The sequence below is a fragment of the Alexandromys fortis genome, unplaced genomic scaffold, assembly GCF_014885135.2.
Source record: "Alexandromys fortis isolate MF-2015 unplaced genomic scaffold, M_Fortis_MF-2015_v1.1 scaffold_57, whole genome shotgun sequence".
In the NCBI taxonomy this organism is placed as follows: domain Eukaryota; kingdom Metazoa; phylum Chordata; class Mammalia; order Rodentia; family Cricetidae; genus Alexandromys; species Alexandromys fortis.
Window position 1 is genome coordinate 3,970,767 of NW_026067941.1, and position 11,910 is coordinate 3,982,676.

Here is an 11,910-nt window from a genome sequence, read left to right on the forward strand (position 1 = left end):
CATAGCAAAGGGAACTTGGAACATGTAATCGAGATAAAAGTCCCTGAAACATGGAGATAATCATGGATCATCTGAATGAGTGGACCCATTATGATAACACAGGGTCTTAAGTAGTGAGAAAGGTATACCAGATGCGGCAGAAGCTCAAGGCAGAGATGTTGCGGGCAGAGGCATATTTGACATGTCATTGCTGGTCCTGAGATGCAGGTGCCCCCTACAAAGACCTATGCAAGGCCTCTGAGAGCTAAAGACAGCCTTGCTTCCCACAGCGAGCAACACAACGGAGACCTCTTTCCCAGAACGCAAGGAGTTGGATTTATGTGTCCAATAAGCTAAGGGAGCTTGGAATAGAGTTCTTCCTCAGGGCCAGGAAGGAATGCCGCCCTGATACATTAGCTTTGATTCCAGTCCAGTGAGACCCACATTGGCCTTATGAACCGCAGACACCACAGCAATAAGCTTGTGTTATTCCAATCTCCCGAGTTTCTGGCAATTTGTCAGGGCAGTAATAAAAACAGGGGTATTTAAATAATAACAAGTATAATTGTCATGGAATACAAGAGCTCAGGAAAATAGCGGCGGGTTCTTTGCTTTTCTATTTGCAGTTTCCAACAGAGGTAAAAATTAAGACGCCTACGAACCATGCTTCATCATGCCTATCTTACATTTATCAGTGTTTTTTACGACAGACATATTCCTAACCCAGCAACTTCTGACTGCTGCAGAGAGGCAAGGATTGTGGGGCTCTGTGGGTGGTAATAGCTACTGTTTGGTGCTGCTTCTTATGGACCATCAGCTGTGCAAGCACCATTGCATTTGCGATGCATGGTAGTCATGCGAGGAGACAGGGACTGATGCAATTACATTCTTCTTGTGTGGATATCTCAAAGGCTGATGAAGGGGAATTAGAGCAAAGCAAACAGTCAGGAGTCTCCCTGAGAAGTCAGAAGGGGATGAGGCAATGATAAAGAGCCTTGGTCTTGTTCTCCATGCAGCTAAGGTGTCTACCGGAAGGAGATGGAACATTCTTGACAAGGTTTAATGCACGCCTGGTATCTTAGATTCTCCTGTTTCTGTGATAAAAGTCTTACAAAAGGACTTTAAGGGAGAAACAGTTTGTTCCAGTCACAGTTCCAGAGTACAGTCATGATAGCAGAGAAGTCAATGGCCCCCTCAGTGAGTGGGGCTTCCCACCCTAACTAAGGCGATCAACATAACAGGCATGCCCGGGGGAACCCTTTTTCAGGTGGCTCTAGATTAGGTCAGGTTAAGGTTAAAGCTGACCGCCACACCCAGCACTGGGGCTCCTTCTCAGTTACTCTTGGTCTGCATTTCCTCATGAAGGTTATTAACAGTCTGGGAATCTAATTAATATTTTCATCTGGTTAGTTTATTTGTGAATAGGTTTTTTTTCCTTCATAATCATGAGAAATGCAAATAGCATCTGGCTTCTGAAATGGATCTTGAAATGACAAAAGACAAGGTGGGTGCTGGGATGTTCCCCAAGGAATAAAGGCAGCCAAGGGCACTGGCAGAGACATCGTGTGCCAAGACTCCACTTGGGTGGGACCAAGGAGAGAAGTAAAAGGCAGCTCCCCCGGCTCCGTGATAACTTTAGGCCGATACGAGTTGCAGCAGCAGTCAGAGAGCCTTGCCAAAGCTCTGCTTGTAATCAACCATGCTGCTCTACAGTACCCTGGGCTCATCAGGCTTCCCTCAGCCAAGTTTCCCAGAGCACTCCATGAACTCAGAAATTGTTTGGGAGAAGATCAGTCCCCTAGAGGCAAGTTCTCCATCACTACCATCACCACCACCACTTCACGATCGTCATCACCATCATCATCATCATCAACATCATCCTCGTCATCAAAATAATCACTGCTACTATATCATCATCATAATAAAAATTATTGTTATAATCACTGTCATCACCATCATCATACTTATCACCATCAAAAATACTCCACACATGGGCCATGCTGAAGATCCTGACTTTAAATCATGCAATAAAACTTCAATAGAAAGTTAGAACATGACTCCTACCAGGAAAGAAATATTGAAACTGGGCCGGATCCCTGGAGTTAGTGTTAATGCCTCATAGAGGACTCTAAATTTCTTATTGGCCAACAAGAGATTCATGATTGTGTCCAAATTAAAGACTTTTACACTTCAGGGTCTGGGGAGTTTGGTTTATAGATAGAGTGCTGCTGAAGATGGCCGATTTGGGTACCAGGTGTCTGATGCTGAAGATAACCGATGTGGATACCTCATGTCTGATGCTGAAGATGGCTGATGTGGGTACCACATGTCTGATGCTGAAGATGGCTGATGTAGGTACCTTATGTCTGATGCTGAAGAAACCGATGTGGGTACCTCATGTCTGAGATTATTCTGGCCTTGAACACTCCATCCACATCTCTTCGTTTTTCCTAGTTAACAAAGACTGTGTAGAGAGCTGTCCTTGGGCATCTGTGGGCAGGAGCATCTGTGAGAGCAAAGAGGGAGCGTGTCTCATCCAGCTGTGTTCTCTGAGATGCTTGTGGGGGTCCTTTAGCATTGCAGTTTGAAAGGAAGTTGGTTTTGCTTTGACAGAAGTCTGGAACTAGAGGACCCTGGATTTCAACATTCTTGGCTTTTGGTGGTTCCAGGACCTTAGCCTTTGCAGTCAGCAGGACTTTTAGAATCTCTCTTTTTCCTGCCCTGCTCTCTCAAGTTAACCAGTCTCAAATAGTTTTTTATAGTAAACAGGAAATAGCGATATATTCTGAAATCCCCCTCTCTCTTATAAATTCCCCATTCTCAGGTATTCTGTTAAAATAGGCATGAAACAGATAAAGATACATTATGGTTAAGACCTAGAAGAATATCTGGTTTAAGATATGTGTTTTAAGACTATTTGTTGAGCAAGTAATTGTCTCTCCCAAGGAGGCGCTGTTGTGTTTTCGGATGATGGCTGACATTGCTTGCTCCATGCTGTACCTAAGGTGAGTGACTATGGAAACAGGGAGCATAAGGGATCCCTGTCTCAGTTTTGAAAGGTTGTTTTGGTATTTTTTTTTCCTGTCTTCCTCTGACTGTGTTAATGAGCTTAGACTGTGAGATGGAGGAGGTCTAGGAGCCATTTTGGGGCCATTTAAATGAAGCACAGAAGGAAATGCTTCTGGGGGAGCAGAAGAAAGGGGCCTCTATGTGCAGAGAGCAGGTTGGTCCCAGGTGGGACCCTTCCAGGCTCATTAAAGATGACTGGCTTCCAGCCCCTCTGGCCTCCTCTCCACGGAAGGTAAGTGACTGACTTACTGGAAGCTGGGGAATTCAGAGGGGCTCTGAGGCAGACAGATGAGCAATTGCTCAGGGCCCCTTCTTGGCTGGGTAAAATGAGTAACTCCTGGGTGCCAAGGGAGCCAGTGGATGTTACATCTATGCCCCTTCTCCTCCTGGTTAACTTGCCAATTAAACCTCCTCTACCATACGGAGTTTGGGTCACAAGAAATGGGACCAATCTCACTGACCTCCCTGAAGGCCAGACACAAATAGAACCTTATCATTAGCGTCATGGGTACCTATCTTCGCTGGTGGCTCCCTGCTGTCTGTTGTAGGGTGGCTGTTTCTTCACTAGCTGAATCAGAGAGCATGCATTCCTGTGTCTGAGAGTAGTTGCTAATGGTAGGTCATGAAATAGCAGGGGAATACATTTAACATACACTCAAATTTGGAACCTTCAAGCCAAACGACCCTTGTATTCTTTAAACAGAAACAGATAAATCCTTCCTGTCCTGCTGTGTTGCACGTAGTCCTGGAGATAATGATGCCTGGGCTGATAAAAGACTTGCCCAATGGAGACTTTCCCAGGGTGGCTTTGTCTTTGTGTAACCCCAAGTCAAACTGTGTGTTTAAGTAATGAGGCCCTGCATGGTCTCTGAGCCAGGAGCAGGGACTCATGACCAGACAAAACGATGATCTAGGACTTAGTGTCCCAAGGGGCAGTGGTGTCTCTATCTGGCCTTTGTTAGGTACCTAGGCAGGTTCTGTGATACCTATTGTTTCACAACAACTGACCAGGATGTGCTGTGCTCTGGGAAGAGTCAAGAAGGCGCAGAGCAGTTTTTTTCTCCTGAAGTCCAGATAGTTTTAAGCACTTTGTGAAGGCTGGCGGAAGGTCATCTGTCGATTCTGATCCTTTGGGGTGCTACGTGCCCCTTTATGCTCCATCCCATCCACCTGGCAAGGGAACAAGAGGCAGAACTAGGCAGAAATGGGGTTTCGAAATGCACTGTGCATCACAGCTGAGGAAGCCACAGGAGGTCGGCGTGCTCTGGCTCAGTGATCCGCCTCAGGGCACAGGTCTGGGCTGGGGGTGCCTTTGCATCTGGCCAGCAATTCCAGCCAGTACGGAAGCAAGCAGGGCCTCCCCGGCCTCCTGTTCTCTCAAGAGAGCAGTTCTCAGCTGAGCAGCAGCAGGCTCACAGACTGTGGCGTCCTCCCTCCATCCCTTTTCTGATTTGGAGGGTGGTGGTGGTGGAACGTGGGAGTCTGAGTTGGAATGAGTACAGACCTCTGAGAACCTCCACTGTGGGAGTAGGGTCCATCTCAACACTGACAAAAGACCGGGCTTCCCGGAGAGCGAGGAGTCCTTCGGGCTGGTCTCCTTACTGAACAGGCTGCTGAGCGAGGGCACACCAGATAATCTCCGTCTGACGTTTTATCATCGAGCCTCAGCCTTGTGCAAAGCCATTTTATTCCTCTCTGTGAAATGAAAGCGGGTCCTCATGTCCTTGCGACTGTCACCCTTTCTAGCTTTGCTTTGCCTTTTATTGTCCACAAGGCAAGTGTCTTAGGGATCCTGCCTCTCATGTGCCTGGCAGGACGAATGGCAAGCAAATGGTCACCATGCTCTCAAAGGTCAAGCCATGTGCCAAGCGTCTAGTATCCGGGCCCCTTGTCCACCACTATTCTAATGCCCGTGTTGAACGGTGGCACTTGAGATGGTAATGAAGGTCAGTGCACGAGAAAGCCCCTAGCAAGTGTGTGTGTGTGTGTGTGTGTGTGTGTGTGTGTGTGTGTGTGTTCTTTTATTTCCACAGCTTGGAGGAAACTCTCTAATGAGATTTTCCTGAATACTCTCTGGTGGAGGGGAACTGCAGAGAGGCGGAGGTTATTGCTAAGGACACAGGTCCAATTTGCCTTAATCTCATTTATACAAGGGCACAATGGAAGCCTTTGAAAGGGCAAGGTCATGTTGAATCTTGAACCCCGGGCCCTGCCTGTGCTTAGGACTCGGCTCTGACCAGCAGTCACGCTCGCCACTTGCAAACACGCCGACTCTTGACGGTGGCCCACCCAGGTCAGGCTGGCTGCAGGTCTTTTTGTCCTCAGCTCGGAACAAGATGGGCAGATACGGGCAGGGACAGCTTCCAGCTGTAAACCTGAGCAGTCTCCCAGGGTTTCCGACACTCTGGGCAAGAGTTTAATTCTGAAGTCATGTGGCCCTCAGGAAAATGGGAGCTTAGAGAGGCATCGGGGGCTTTGACAACATCCAGCAAATGGGCCCCATCTTCTGCTTCTGTCCCATCCAGGCTCAGCCGGAGCACAGGCCACTGCCTTCCAGGCACACTGCTATGGCCTCATTGGTTCCCTTGTAGTTGCAGACGCAGGGCAGGGCTACCTCCCGATAGCCACAACGAACACTTTCCTTAGCTTTTTACAAACTCTGCTGAAGACCTAAGGGTCCTTGAGATCTCAAAGTGGGGACAGTGGGGACATAGGCCTGAGGATGGGTCCTGTGCTGCCGACGGTTCCCTTTCCCCTGGCACCTGTTCCTGGCTTCACCATAGTGAATTTCACTTTGAAATGGGCTTTAAAGAATCTGTCCTTTATAACTCAGTAACGGGCCTCCAGGCCCACATGCTTCCACGCCCCAGGGGCTCCACTTCAGATCCACAGCGTGGAGTAAAGCAGGTAGGCGCTGGACCCCATGGTTCAGCAGAGAACAGACAGGCCCTGTCTCTGGCCAGAATTCCAGGCTTCCCGTGGCAGCCCAGAAGGTGACCTCTGCATCCCCACATTCTCTGCTGGCGTTGCCTTGCACTGGAGCAGACTTGTTTCTCAAAAGAATTTCCCTTGGGCAGTTTCCACGCAGGGAAGGCAAACACCAGGACTTATGCTTAGAGTTCCCTGCATGGGGGACTTGTGAAGGGGCAACGGTCCCAGTATCCTTGAAGAGCCAGGTCACTCCCTCCCCAGCTCCCTTTGGGGCTCTGCTTGCCTCCGTTGATGCCTGGCTGAGGTTAGCAAACACTGTCTTCCGTCTATTTCTGAAGGGTTCCATGGACTTTTCAGAATTTCCTAGGGTGCCTGAGTGTGTTTGGAGAGGGGGGCATTATTAAACTTAAAGCCCCAAATACATTTTAAAGAGATTTATTTTATTGTTGTTTTGTTTTGTTTTGAGACAAGGTTTCTCTGAAGCTTTGGAGACTGTCCTGGAACTAGCTCTTGTAGACCAGACTGGCCTCGAGGTCACAGAGATCTGACTATTCTGAACATAGCTGAGCACATGTCCTTGTGGCGATAGATATGCCTCTATTTGTATTCTTCTACATGTTGACATCCAGTTGTGCCGGCACCATTTGCTGACCGAGCTTGTTTTCATTCTCTCAGATGACTCCAGCTTGGGTCAAGTTGACCCAAAACCATTCAGCACAGTGTCTCAAGGTGAAACTTTGAGAACTTTGTTGGAGGAAAAAAAGGACTTTTAACCCCCCTCTTCACTTTGGATGCTGTATTGTTAATTTTTTTTATGTGATATAATTCTGGGCCATTTGGGAAGAGGGAACTTTAATTGAGAAAATGTCTTTATCACATTGGCCTGTAGGTAGGTGGTCCTGGGTTAGATAAAGAAGCAGGCTGAGAAAGCCATGAGGATAAGCCATTAGGCAGGATCCCACCATGCTCCCTGCTTCGGTTCTGGCTCTGCCATCCCTTCGTGATGGACTATTAGCTGTAAGGAGAAATAAATCCTTTCCTCTTCACTTTGCTTTCAGTCATGGTGTTCGTTCCAGCAATAGAAACAGACAGAACAGATGCCATCACTGTTCCTCTGAGGTCCCTGCCTCATATAAGATAAAGAAGGTTCCAGTGTCTCCTATAGCGTTTTTTCTCAGTTGACCAGGCCTGGATGCCCAAAAGAACATGTTATGGGTTTAATCCTGAAGGCAACCAGCTAACTAACCAAAGGGAGAGCTAGCCATAGAAGACATTTTGCAAATCATGTGCACAGGTCTAGAAGAGAAGGCTTAGACTAACCCAATATATAACACGATATCATAAAAAATATATATGATTCTTCATCCAAGACAAACAAAATGTGGTATTTGTTGAATTATTTGGTCTTGTTTAACCTTTTGTTATTTACATATTTTAGATATTATCTGTTACAGGTATACCTGGCAAAGAATTTTACCCACTCCACAGCCTGTCTCTTCGTTCTTGTTTTCTGTACAGGGCAGAGGCTTTTTAATTTCATGTGACCCATATGTCAGTTCTTGCTATTATTTCCCAGATGATGAGAGTCCTTCTCATAAAGTCTCTGCCTATTTTTCTTTAGTGTTTTGAAAGCTTCATGCCTTACATTAAGGCCTTTGATCCATTTTGAATTGATTTTTGTAAAAGGTGAATGATGGGGACAGTTTCATTCTACCTGTGGATACCCAGCTTCACATCCTTGCATCATTAAAATAGTTTAATGATGCTAACACATCTTCAGCTAATATTCCACAACACTTCTCCCTTCTTGTCTGGTCTCCAAGCTCAGGCCCTTGCAGCCCCCTTTTGACTGTTCCCCTTATCCTCATAGTAAATCAAAGTTTTCTGTGGATTAGAAGTATCTTCGCTAGGAGCAGCTGCAGGACTGTTTTTAGTCAGCTCTACCCATTACCGTGAGGTTCATCTAGTCTGGTGCAATTGGCCTCTAGCTCTGCCTTGTCTTTTTCTCATTCTGTGTCTACACTTCAGAGGGGAAAATGCTAGTTTGAGGCAATGAGTTGGCTTCATGAAGGGAACCTTTGGTTGCCATGGACACTGAAAGTTGCTGGGATACAGTTTATCTTAGTCAAGGTTTCTATTGCTATGACAAAAAAAAACAAAAAACAAAACAAAACAAACAAACAAACAAAAAAACCATGACCAAAGAACAAGTTGGGGAGGAAAGAGTTTATTTGGTTCACATTTCCATATCACTGTTCATTACTGATAGGAGTCAGGGCAGGAACATGGAGGCAGGGGCTGATGCAGAAGCCATAAAGGAGTACTTTTTACTGGCTTGTTCCCCATGACTTGCTCAGCCTGATTTCTTACAGAACTAGAACCACCAGACCAAGGATAGTACCACATACAATGAGCTGGGCCTTCCCCTATCAATCACTAATTAAGAAAGTGCCCTAACAGCTTACCTACTGCCCTGATCTTATGGAGATATTTTCTTAGTTGAGGCTCCCTCCTCTCGGATGACTTTAGCATGTGTCAAGTTGCCACGAAACTGGCATGGTTGTCATGTGTTCCTTCATTCCTGTCTTCACCTGGCTTGGGTAAGACCACCAGGGATCATGATGATTGGTGCTACGGTCAGAACATCAAGCCCACAATACCAACCCATGGGGCTTATCAGGGCAAAGGCAATAGCTTTGTCTCGCATACATGAAGCCCAGAGTCCAGCCCATCTCCAGTATTGCATAGCAACAGAAACAACCCATAGTTTAAAGAGAGGAACATGAGACAGTTTCTCCAGGACTTCTCATTTTGGACTTGACCTGGATCTGTGTGTAGAATCCTAAGGCCCCAGGCCTGAGTAGGTGCATAAAATGGCGGCATCCCAGCTAGGCCATGTGAAGTTCACAGGGGAGAGCAATAGGCATAGACCACCCGCCTGCCTGGCTTTGGCTGAGGCCTCACCAAGCACTGTCTTGTCCTCGTTTTTTGCCTCTCCACAGTTTCCTGTGTGGGTACAGAGATGGCAGCTTGACATTTGCCTGGCCTCTTGTTCTCCATTTTCCCCCAGGAAAGTAGGGGTTAGGGAAGTCTTAGCCAGGGAGAGCAATTCATTTCCAACGCTCTCGCCAGCCTGTGTTTGTCTTCCCGACCTCTAGACTATTTTAATCTTGTAAGCGGTAATGATGTGTGCGGGGAACAATTTTGTTGTTTACCGAAGCAGTTGAATGATAATTGCAGAGACAGCGGAAGGCATTTCCCACAGACCCTAGTTCTTGCTGTAGGTCTCTATGCTAATACAGGCTCCCAGGTTCTGTCCTGGGAATCGTGATGGTGGAGCCCAGAAAGGAGCCCAGCAGGAGGTGAGGGATTGCAGAGGCCTCTCCTGCAGCGCTAGCTTCCCTGCGGGGCCAGAGTGCCGAGGGGCGCGGCGCAGCTAATCCCTCTGCCCCCGTGCAGATCACCTTCAGAGATACAGCTGTAGGCGGTGAGATGAGCTTCCTCCCCGATTTCCACATGGATATGCACTCTGTGGCAACATGATAAAGACGGGCAGAACAGAATCTACGCAAAATGATTTCTTCTTGGGTTAATGTGCTTAGCCATTTCTGTCTGACAGTAGCTCATTAAATATTTTCTCAGCTTGAAGACTCAACACATATTTCTCCTTAATGTTTCTCTTGAATGAGTTTCCAGTCCTTGCCACATATGCGATTTATTCAGTTCTTAATGAAATTCTTTTTGTATATATGTAAAGTGTGCAACATAATGTTTTGCTATCTCTACATGCTGTCTCTGCATGCCCAGAAGCTGAAGGGTTGGTTGTATGATTTGAACAGGTGATACTCAAGGCCGTTACATGATTTAGCATGGTATAGGCAGATAATCTAAGCCTATCCTCTTATATATTAAATAATCCCCAGATTACTTGTAATACCTAAACACTGTGTTGCTATGCAGAGACTGTAATGTTTCGGGGAAGCAATTTCTGAGTGAACAAATTTGGAAGAACATTGCCCATGGGGAGAAGAAGTGCACCATCGTGGTCTTGATCATACAGTATGTGAACAAGAAATGTTTGGGCAAGCAAGCCCCAACAGAGACAGGCACAGAGGCCGAGGAACCATGAGACTCCGGAGGCTGCTGTGGCATTCACGTGTCCGTCACACACTTTGGTGTAGCAGTGCAGCGTTTGGAGTGGGAATTTCACGTGTTGCTTTTGGAACTTCCTGGGCTCTCTCCCCAGTCTCGGCTGTTGGCTGACTCCGTGGGTACAGCAGCATGACCGGTGGCTCTGCACACAGTGAAATGATTCCTGCAGTCAAATAGCTTCACGGGTCTGTAGCCTCGCCTCGTTTTCTTTTCGTGTGTGCCTGGTGAGGTCACCAGCATTCATCCTTCAGTTAGCTTTGAGGATACGGCACAGTATTTTTTTATCTTGTTCTCTATAGTAAACACCCGATGAAAGACCTTCCTCGGGCTTATCTTCTGCTTTAGATTTCTGGATGTAAACTGCACTCTTTGATCCACTTCTTCCCATTTCCTCCCAACCCTCTTGCTGGTAACCACCATTCTAGCTTCTGTTTCAGTTTATTCAACTTAGAAAGGTTCTGCATATAAATGAGGGTATTTATCTCCCTGTGTCTGGCTTATTTAGCTTACTTATAACAGTGTCCTCTGGCGCATCCTTCCCTGTCCCTGTCGTAGCAAATGACAGACCCTCCCTGTCTCAAGTCTGAACAATACTCCATCAGCTACATAGACAATTAACTTCTTGGTGTGTGTCAGAGTCTACACAGAAGTTAGAATCTGGAGTCAGGGTGCCATTTAGAGTTTTGTGAGAGAGCCCGTGTTCTGAGAATAAAGAACGTCTGAAGAGCAATATAAAGGATTACAAAAGGCTGTGGGCCATGTTGCTGGTGGGTGGGCAAGACTGGGAAGCTGGCAAGGAGCACAGGGAAGCGCTCGAAGACGTACAGGGTTGGCCCGGAGCTTCTGCTCACTCGGACAGTTATATAAGGTGAGTTCTCAGATTTCTCTCATTTGAACCACTCAGGACTGGGGTGAGTAAATGGGACAGGCTCGTGAATCAGAAATCTGCAGGCAAAGAAGACTTCTCCTTGACATTGACCATACTGACTTCAAGGACCTCTGGGTTTTAGTATATTCGGGGGCAGCCCTACAGTGGAGGCTGGCCAGGGGCTGCATGGATATAGTTTTGGGATCGAGATGATTTGTTTTATGAAGAAGGGAGCTCCCAGCCCTAACTGGCGACCCCAGTCAGCCGCTTGCCCATAAAAGGGGCATCATGGAAAACTTGGCTGTGGGTTGACTCAAGGTTATGAGCGGTTGGGCTTGGGGACATCCGGCCTTCAATGCAGGTGCCCAGGCTCATTGTTAGCACAGTCTGCTCTGTATCCTTCAGGTGTCTCAGAGACTCAGTTTCTCTTTCCTGTTTAGTCAGGGATGACTGAGGTTGAAGCGGCAGAAGCTAGGCACTGGCAGGAAAGACTCAGGGCTCTGGGAAGGGAATCCAAAGGTCAACAGGACAAAGGTGACCTTGGGATTTCAGCCAGTAGGAACTTCACAGAATAGTTTTCTAGGACCCCCTTTCAATCTTTTCTAAGAGGCCACATGCAGAGTACGAATTCTGTCAGTTATGGTTACAGAAATACGGGAACAGACCATCTGTTCTTCCATGGCTTCTTCCACATCCAAACAGTCCAGAAGTGTTAATTTCCGGAGCAGACCCGACCACGCTCAGGAAAACCTTGACTTACCAGCATGGCTCATGCCAGACAGTGAAGAGCCCGTGGACTTCTTTTGAAGGAAGCTAAATCTCTCAATATTCTACTCTCAGTCTGAAACCAGAGCTGCCTTTAAGAAAGCATGGAGACACAGCTCAGCGGTTAAGAGAGCTTTCTGTGCTCC